The sequence below is a fragment of the Solanum lycopersicum genome, chromosome 8 (genome assembly GCF_036512215.1).
Source record: "Solanum lycopersicum chromosome 8, SLM_r2.1".
Lineage (NCBI taxonomy): Eukaryota > Viridiplantae > Streptophyta > Magnoliopsida > Solanales > Solanaceae > Solanum > Solanum lycopersicum.
In genome coordinates, this window is record NC_090807.1 from 27,433,655 (window position 1) to 27,443,081 (window position 9,427).

Below are 9,427 nucleotides of genomic sequence, written 5' to 3' on the forward strand. Positions count from 1 at the left end.
TGATCTTCCTCATTCTTCGAGTATACACGGATATCATCAATGAAGACAATGACAAACGAATTTAGGTAATTTTGAAATACTCTATTCATTAGGTCCATAAATGCCAGAGCATTAGTGAGACCGAAAGACATGACCAAGAAATCATAATGCCCATACCTAGTTCGAAAGGATGTCTTCGGTACATCTTCTCCTATCACACTGAGTTGATGATATCCCGACCTCAAGTCTATCTTTGAAAAATAACTCGCCCCTTGGAGTTGTTCAAATAAGTCATCAATCCGAGGGAGAGGGTACTTATTCTTAATGGTGACCTTGTTAAGTTGATGGTAGTCGATAAACATTCTCAAAGACCCATCCTTCTTATTCACAAATAACACAGGACCACCCCATGGAGATATAGTAGGCCTTATAAAGCCTTTGTCAAGAAAATCCTTGAATTCACTCTTTCAATTCGGCCGGAGCCATCCAATATGGAGGGATTGAAATGAGATTTTTTTCCGGTAGAAAATCCATACCAAAATCAATTTCCCATTCGGGAGGAATACCGGGAAGGTCATTAGGAAAAACCTCTGGAAATTCCTTCACTACGGGGACCAACTCAATAGGAGGAATTTTGGAATCCAAATCTTGGACTCTTACTATGTGATAGAGATAACCCTTTAAGATTATTTTACATGCTTTTAGACAAGATATGATGCGACCTATAGGAATAGAATTTCCCCCCTTTCACTCAGTAATGGGTTCACTTGGGAAGTTAAACCTCACCAATCTTGTCCTAAAATCAATGGATTCCAAACATACATGCAACTAATCCATACCCAATATAATATCAAAATCAAACATATCGAGTTCTACTAGATCAACATAAGAAACTCTATTGGTCAATGTAATAGGACAATTTCGATAGACTCTTTTAGCAACAACCGACTCTCCCACCGGAGTAGACACAAGAAAAGGCTCATCCAAAATTTCGGGTAAAACATCAAACTTTTTAGCTACTAGTGGTGCAACAAAGGACAACGTAGCACCCAGATCCAGTAAAGCATACACATCAAGAGTAAAGATTTTTAACATACCGATCACTACATCGGGAGAGGTCTCTTGCTCACCCCTAGAGTGGAGAGCATAGAAACGGTTCTTCTTGGGAGCAACACTAGAACCACTTGCTTGAACTTGGACACTACCCTTGTCATGAATCTTCAATTTTGGACAATCTATCATTTTGTGACCACTCTTCCCATAACTAAAGCAATTATCCGTCCCCTTAAGGCACTCACCATAGTGCTTTTTACCACGCCTTCCACAAGTTGTCCTCCTTTGGTGAATTAGAACCTTTTCCCTTCTTAAATTTAGGGTTAGACACCCTATCACCACTAGATCTTTGAAATTTGGTAGGGACTTGATTTGAACCACGCTTCTTAAATTTAGGCTTATCTTGTATCTCAAACCTATTCTTTGAGGAGTGTCAATTGAATAACCTAGCCCTCTTAGCATCTCTACGTTTTCTCTTAACTCTTGCCTCCTCAACCATTCTTGTATAAATCATAAGACGGAAAATGTTCATGTTGTCATGTAGCATGGACGATTGGCACTCCTCTTGTAAGTCCTCCGACACCCCCATCACAAAACGACTCATTTTATCTCTAGGATCGGAGACTAAGTAAGGAGAATATTTTGGACAACTTAAAAAATTCCGAAGAGTACACATGAACACTCTCCCCTCCATAGCGAAGATTGAGGAACTCCGTCACCTTTTCCTCCCTCATCTCTCTAGGGAAGAACCGATCTAGAAATGCCGCCTTAAATATCTCCCAAGTTATCAGAGCACCCCTCAACGACCAATTGTCCATCCAATGTACATACCAAGTTTGGGCCATATCCTTGAATTGATATGACAACCTTCTCACTTGAAGTCATCCCCAAGCATATAACACTTTGTAGACCTCATCAAAGAATTCTTGGGGGTCTTCATCAAGCTTAGACACATTGAAAGTAGGAAGGTTCATCCGAGTGAAGTCCCTTCGATGGGAAGCCATAGTAGTGAATTGTTGATGAGGAGGAGGAGCAACATCCCGATTGGCTTGAGCCGTCATAGCTTGGCTTGAACCGTTGCGTTTTGTGCTTGGGTAGACATAACTTGGGCCATTTGAGCAAGAATAGCCCTAGTTTTTGCCTCTGTCATAGGTGGAGGGTTAGCCGGCTATTGATCAACATTGGCATTTTCCTCAAGTGGAGAAACTTGATCAACATGGGGAGGGGCTCCCACATAAGCAACATCCTCCTCAAGTATTCGAGCCGCATTCATTCAAGTGTTCATTCTTCCTATAATTACAACAACATGATTAGATGAAAAATCACACCAAAAGTATACTTTATGGGCACAATATAAAATTTCCAAGAAAGAGTGTGATTCCTATGCATCATATAGGTGCCGACTCATAAGTGTGTAGCGCTTCACAATTATGAATACAAACCTACATAGACGTGATAGAGAGATAGACATAACTCAATGGTAATCAACCTCATGCTCTAATACCAAGTTTGTCAAATTTGAGTTTACCCCCAGACGTAACCGGCGTCGTTGTCCTTTTGAAGGACTAAGACTAGCCTCTTAGTTCATGTCATTACATTCATAGGTTGAAAAATGCGGAAAAATTTAAAACTTTGATTTTCTCTACTTGGAGGTTTACATAGACCTTTACATACACATAATATATATTCATATCGAGTATACATAGACCCTTCATATAGGAAGGTTACATAACCTTCTACTTTTATTGCACAAATATATATAGGAATATAGAAATAGTCTCAATGATTGTCTTGTCTCATACCATCTAAACGAATATCATAATATGGACATAGACCTTACATCAATTTAACAAGACCGTGTATAGGTCATACAAAAGTACAACATTCAATTAACAAGGAAAGGAATGATAGAGTCAATAAGTTGATAACAAAGACCAAAGCTAGAAGATGGCATTGCCCTCGAAAGTTGAGGACCTACCCTACTTGGATGAAAAGAGGAGTCCAAGTCTTCAACAATATCGCCTTCAAAACTCTTCAACTACCGGAACCTAAAATGTTTGGGACAAGGGATAAAAATGGGGTTATTACTCCACATGTACTAAGTAAGAGATCTTATGCACTTACACAAGCAAACTATGCTAAAACGGACTTTTATCAAAACATATTATTTTACCCCTTTATGGGCTTAATGCGATGTCAAGTAAATCATATTAATCAACCAAACATGCTTACTATCCCAACAAGTAACACTTATCCCGACACACTTAGAATCATGAGTTACTACAACCTTAACATCTAGGTGTAATATCACAAGAATGAATAAGAGTTAAACAGATCATAATAAGCAAGACAACTACTCACAAGTTCTTATTAAGTCAATAAGTGCAATGACCAAGCAAAGCCCCATAACCTTACTCAATCAAGTATCTTCAACAAGAAAACATGACCAATGTCCAACTTTACATTTCATGGGATTTAGGCTTACATTTCATCTTATATTATCATTATAAACCAAGACATATTCACAAATGAACTAATAAACATATCGTATCAACATTATGACATAGTCATCATATATACATCATGTATTATCATATCATAAACATATAAGAACATCCTCCTAAGACTCCCCTCAAGACTAACTAGTGCACTGTCTAGGTAGAGTCCCATACCCCTACGTAGACTAAGCTAGACCACTTAGGTTATCCAAGTTAGAGTTCAAGTCGTTTAATTCGTTTTAATTTTCAGGAACATCAATTTCTTCTGCTACTCTCTTAATTGCCCTCAACAGCAGGTATGACGGATTGTCACAAGTACAGCGGTCCGTCAAAGGTCTCCGTTCCAAAACACTTGAACTCTTGGAATTGGGGTAGTGGGACTACTTCTCTGATTTTCATGCCGAACTAGCAGGACAGACCGTCATGGCTACGACGGTCTGTCACGTACTCCGTAAACCCACACTTGGTCAGAATTCCCCATCTTCCTTCAACAGCTGCACTACGATGCCACCTACGAACCGTCACGCGCACGACGAACTGTCACAAGCTCCGTAGGTGGTACATTTCTGCATTTCTTTCTCAAAAAATCTCCGCATTCATCTTTTAGACAGATTTCCTTCAAATAAAGAGAAACTTACATAAAAATTAATACAAAAAGGCTTTTGGACACACTAAACTTAAGGAAAAAGCATTAAAAATAGTGCGAAACCACGATATATCAACACCCTCAACTTAAATTCGTTGTTTGTCCTCAAGTGACGCACTATGATTCAATACAAAATCTTTGTACAATAGTATCCATGTTTTTATCTTTCGCAATCATTTGGCTATCAGTCCCGATCAATCTCAACATATTTATGCATGCTATCACTATTAGGCTTGAATTATGTGGAATCAGACCATGACACAGACTCACCATGCACTAACACCTATCCTCTTCAATTTCTCATCTAGGTGCTAATATTTTTTGTGTTGCAACTAGTGTCCTCACTTCAAAACAACATCCTCATTTTTCAAATAATGATTTCAGTTTGAGTATAAGGATACTTTTCAACACTTAGTCTCAGAACAAATTCACAACTCATTCATACATATTTCCATAAGCTTGCTCTTATTTTTACTGCTTTAAGTTTGCTATACAACTCTTAGGATCATGATAGGACTTTATTAGCTTGTAACATAGGCTCAGGGTCAGATAGGGTATATTTAGGTATACTTTAGTGACTTTTTGCCCTCCTTGACATATCGTCTAAACATACCACTTTTTATCATTTTATTTCGCCCAATTTCTCATATTATTTCACTTTGCTATTTTCCCTTCTTTCTTTATTTGTGTAAGTGACTCTCTTCTTTTCTTGCTTGGATTTATTGTGTTTTTTATGTCACTTTTCTTTCAACTAATTCTTGAGTCACTTTACTTCTGTTCTTTCTCTCTTTTTGTTCTTTCAACCCCACTTTTCAGAGCATTCCTCATAATAGTCACCCTCAACTCATGGCTTTGCCATGAGTCAAAGTACACAATACCCAAAGTTGGGTCAGGGCCATAAAAAGGTTGTTTACTGCATTAGCCACCCTCAACTTATGATTTTGGCATAAGGTGAGGTGCACATGTCAAGGAGGGACCAGGGCCAACACATTATTCCCAGAAAAGATCAGTTGGGGTGAAAAAGAAAGGTCTAGTTTAAGCTCAAATCATTTGGATCAAAGAAGGATTAATTTCATTTGTTTTTTTTATTTAGGCTAAAAATAGGCTATATTGAACAAGAGACTATGATCCTTTCCTAATTGTCTATTACAACTTACATTTAGCAGGACTAACCAGACAAGTTCTAGCTTAGTACAAATAGTGGACTATTCAAATCTTCCTCACACTCACTTGACATCTCATTACTTTACCAAATTATCAGACACCTAGTTCGAATTCTAGACTCAGGGTCATGCAGTGGTGTAACTTTATGTCATGCTTCAAAATTAAACTATGTACACAAGGTATAGACATGCCGGTTCAACAGTAAAAATAATCAGTCTCTTGGGGAAAAAGAACACAGGCAAGAAAACCCCAAAAGAGGATAGTGAATTGGGCTACTCAGACTTCACCCTAGCACTCACTTTCCATATACCCCACTGCCAACAAAAAGACATGCAATTGTCCCCAATGCATAAAAAATTGAAATACAAGAGTGGTAGGTGAAGCAAACCTTGGGTGCAAAGTGCCGATGATCAGCAAGCTGGTGGGTCCGATTCCCCGGAACCCACTACCTCTATAATCTGGACACCCTCAGTAGTGTCCTCAGCATCAATAGCACTATAAGCAGTGCCTCTTCTTAGCTACACATTTCTGGAGCTAGATGCTTCTGCAGCTGACTCTACGGCCCTCATCCGACGCGCCTTGTCATCAGCAAGCAAGTCTCTCATCGCAGCCTCTATCTCACGGTGCTCCTTCTTCCATGCTCGAGCCTCATCCTCCTCTCAACTCCTACGCCTCTTGGAATGCTCTCGAGGGGGAGGTAGTGGAATATTAGAAGTGGCGAATAAGGCCGCCATCACTGTGTCTTCAGCACGCTCTGCAGAAGTGGCCTTAGACTCAGGCACCCTAGCCTCTAAAATCATATCGATGTCTGCGCGAAGACTCTCGACCGCAGCCTGAAGGGTCGACACGTCCACCTGTGGGGTGGCCGTTCTAGCACCCGCAACTCAAAAACGTCCAAGCACTGATGAACCTCAGCGATCTTCCGCTCTGTGTGCTGGACCATTCTCCGCTGCAAGCGCTCTTCTGTCTCAACAACAGACCTCTGTATCCAAGGATGGATGTGATGCAGAAGTGTATCCATCTGCTGCCTCTAATTTCTGGACCTTAGATAGCGGGACCAAAGCGGGGAAAGGGGCTGAGCGAGAAAAGCTCGAGCCAGTGCTACTAGCCGGGATAGATTCGATCGGGGTAGTGTGCAGGCTTGTGTTACCGTATTAGCCAGATTGTCACCAAGTGGGGGCAATTCTGGACGGGGCCATTTGCGTGGAGCCAACTCATTGGCCTCATCCATGATGAGGCCGATATCAACAATACCTAGAGGGGTCTTGATCTAATCAACGTGCCATATAGGCACCTGCGGACCTGCATATAAAAAATATCATGCACGGGAAAGGGTAAGTGGTTGTGACCCTAAAAGTCCTTTCGTGCATGACCGCCTGTAGAAGCCAAGCAAAATCCACCTCAAACCCGACTATCATCGCCACCATCAATACTGCACGATCCCATGTGACTATATTATCAATGGCTGTGGGGGAAAGGTAGTGGAGGACAATCAACCACAACAACTTCGTCGTGAAGGTCATGTTAGCCTTCTTGATGGCTCCCTTCGGCTCGGTCACCCTGTCAGTACGCTCTCCATCAACAGACAAGTGCAGGGCCATCCATCTCTTTATGGTCTCTCTCACCGATGGCTCACGCAAAAATTCGCCATCTTTGATAATTTGCCACCGATAGTCAAACTTGGCGGTGAGAGGGGTCTGGTTTGCATCAAGATCTTTGCCGTATAGATACCGGCAGATGGCAGGCAAGAAGATATCAACCTGAATGCCACGTACTCAGACATGCTCTAGTGGGGCCTGTTTGGCGGGGGCAGCCCGCCTACTAATCTGTGATCTGAGAGTAGCTACGTAGGAGGCATAGAAATCTCGGACCAACTCTTCACTATAACGTCCCAACGAACACGCTGTCCACTCCAGTTGATGTCTAGTGAGGAGATTGTATATCTCTGGCATAGTCAGGAGACTTTTCGTAAGGACGCGCCGCTCCAATGTAAGTGTCCGGGTCATGAATCCTTTGTCATTCAGAAACTTTGCGTCTGAATAGACTTGATACTGCCCGTCGACACACCACCGGTTGGGCTGGTCGACAACCTAGGTGAGAGAATGAGTCGGTGAGCCGGGTGTGGATTCTGAACTGTCAGCCTGATCAGACGAGGCAGACTGTGCAGCTGTGGCGAGTGTAGGGACCTCAGAAGATCTGGATCCAGACGCTCATTCTTCCTGAGTAGCTGACCCAGAAGGTGTGCCGGTCAGTGTGCGCTCCTCATCAGACTAGAAGGGAGTGACTATGCCGGATGCCACCTTTCTAGGTATAGCGCTAGAAGCACGTGCAGCTCCAAATGGGGTGGAAGTTCCTGGGGGCATGTACTCGGGGTCACGCTCATCATCAGAGCCAATGACCAGGCGGGCAGACGGAGCGATGGACTTCGATTGCCCACGTGCGTAGACTCAATCTTATTTTGGTGCCATAAAAGATAGTACCTGTAAAGAATCAATGTACTAGGAGGAGAAAACAAGACAAGCAAAACGACACAAAATAAATAAAAGAGTTAAGATGTAATGACATTTCTATAGTAACAGTGAAACATGATGGACTAGGTGACTGCTCGTCGTGAGTACGATGGACTGTCATGGGGTCCGTTATGTCTTACTTGAACTATGTTTATGTGGATACCTCTGAAGGAAAGTCTCTGACAAGTATGACGGATAAGAAGGATGGACCGTTGTGATGATGACGGTCCGTCGTCGATGTCCATCGTGGGACACTTAGCAAAAAGTATAGAGACCCTTAGGAGAGGAGTTTCTAATCGTCATGACGGTTACGCAGGATGGACCGTCGAGGGTATGACGGTCCATCATAGGTGTCCGTAAGAGGATACTTGGAAAAAGTATGGAGACCCTTAGGAGAGGGGTCTCTGACCGTCATAGCGGTTATGTAGGATGGATCGTCTAGGGTATGACGGTCCGTTGTCGATGTCGAATTGGAGGACAATTAGAAAAAGTGAGAGACCCTTAATAATAGGGTCTCTAACCGTCATAACGGTATGTGCAGAACGGACCGTTGTGATAATGACGTTCCGTAGCATGTGTCTATTGAAGGAGACTTAAAAAAGTGGGAGACCCTTAGGAACAAGGTTTCTGACAACCAGAACGGTTGTGCAGGACGGACCATCGTGGGAACGACGGTCCGTCACACGTGTCCATTGGTGGACACTTGGAGAAAATTTGACAGTGGGGTTTTGGGGATGTTGGGACGGACCCAATGACAATCAGTCGTGGGTACGATGGTCCGTCATTGGGGTCTCGTTCTGTCATTCAGTGACAGAACTGGGGATGCCCCATTCATCCCCTATGACCCAAATGGAATTGTTATTTTTTTCAACCTACATTTGTCTAACCCAAATACCTAGTAAACTAGCAATGCTAAAACTCCTATTTCTAGAGTTTTAACAAAACAATTTTGAGGATTCTCAACCTAGGTCATACAGAATATGTATTAAAGAATGAACCCATCAATAAAAAATAGGCTAATACTAATTGATAAATAAAAATGCAATGTAAATGGGTAGAAATAAGAGACACGTACCTGAGAGTTTGAGAAAAACAAGCGAGGAAGGTACATGGTGATCAAGTAGAGAACCACAACAGCACACTCCGACTAGTAGAGAGTGGATTTTAGAAATTGGGGAATTTGGGAAAATGATTGGTTGAAAGAAAGAGAGGTAGTAAATTGGATGTTGAAAAGGGAGGGAAATGGGAGGAAGAGTGAAGGAAATGGGTGAAATGAAGGGGGTGGGGTTTTTCAATATTAAGAATTTTTAAAACCTCCAGCCGGGTCGGGACGAGTACGCTTCATTAATGACGCGACGAGTCCCCGACGACGGTCCGTCCCATTTGTGACGGTCCGTCATTGGTTCCGTCGCGTGTGCCCTAGTTTTGAAAATAACAGAAAGACATACCTGGCACGACGGATTCATTCAACGGTCCGTCGCGTCTGTGACAGGCCGTCGATGGGTCCGTCAGTGACTGTTGCAGAGTGATTTTCTGCAGAATTTTCTGGTGATGTGCCTGCAAATTTAAAACCCGTT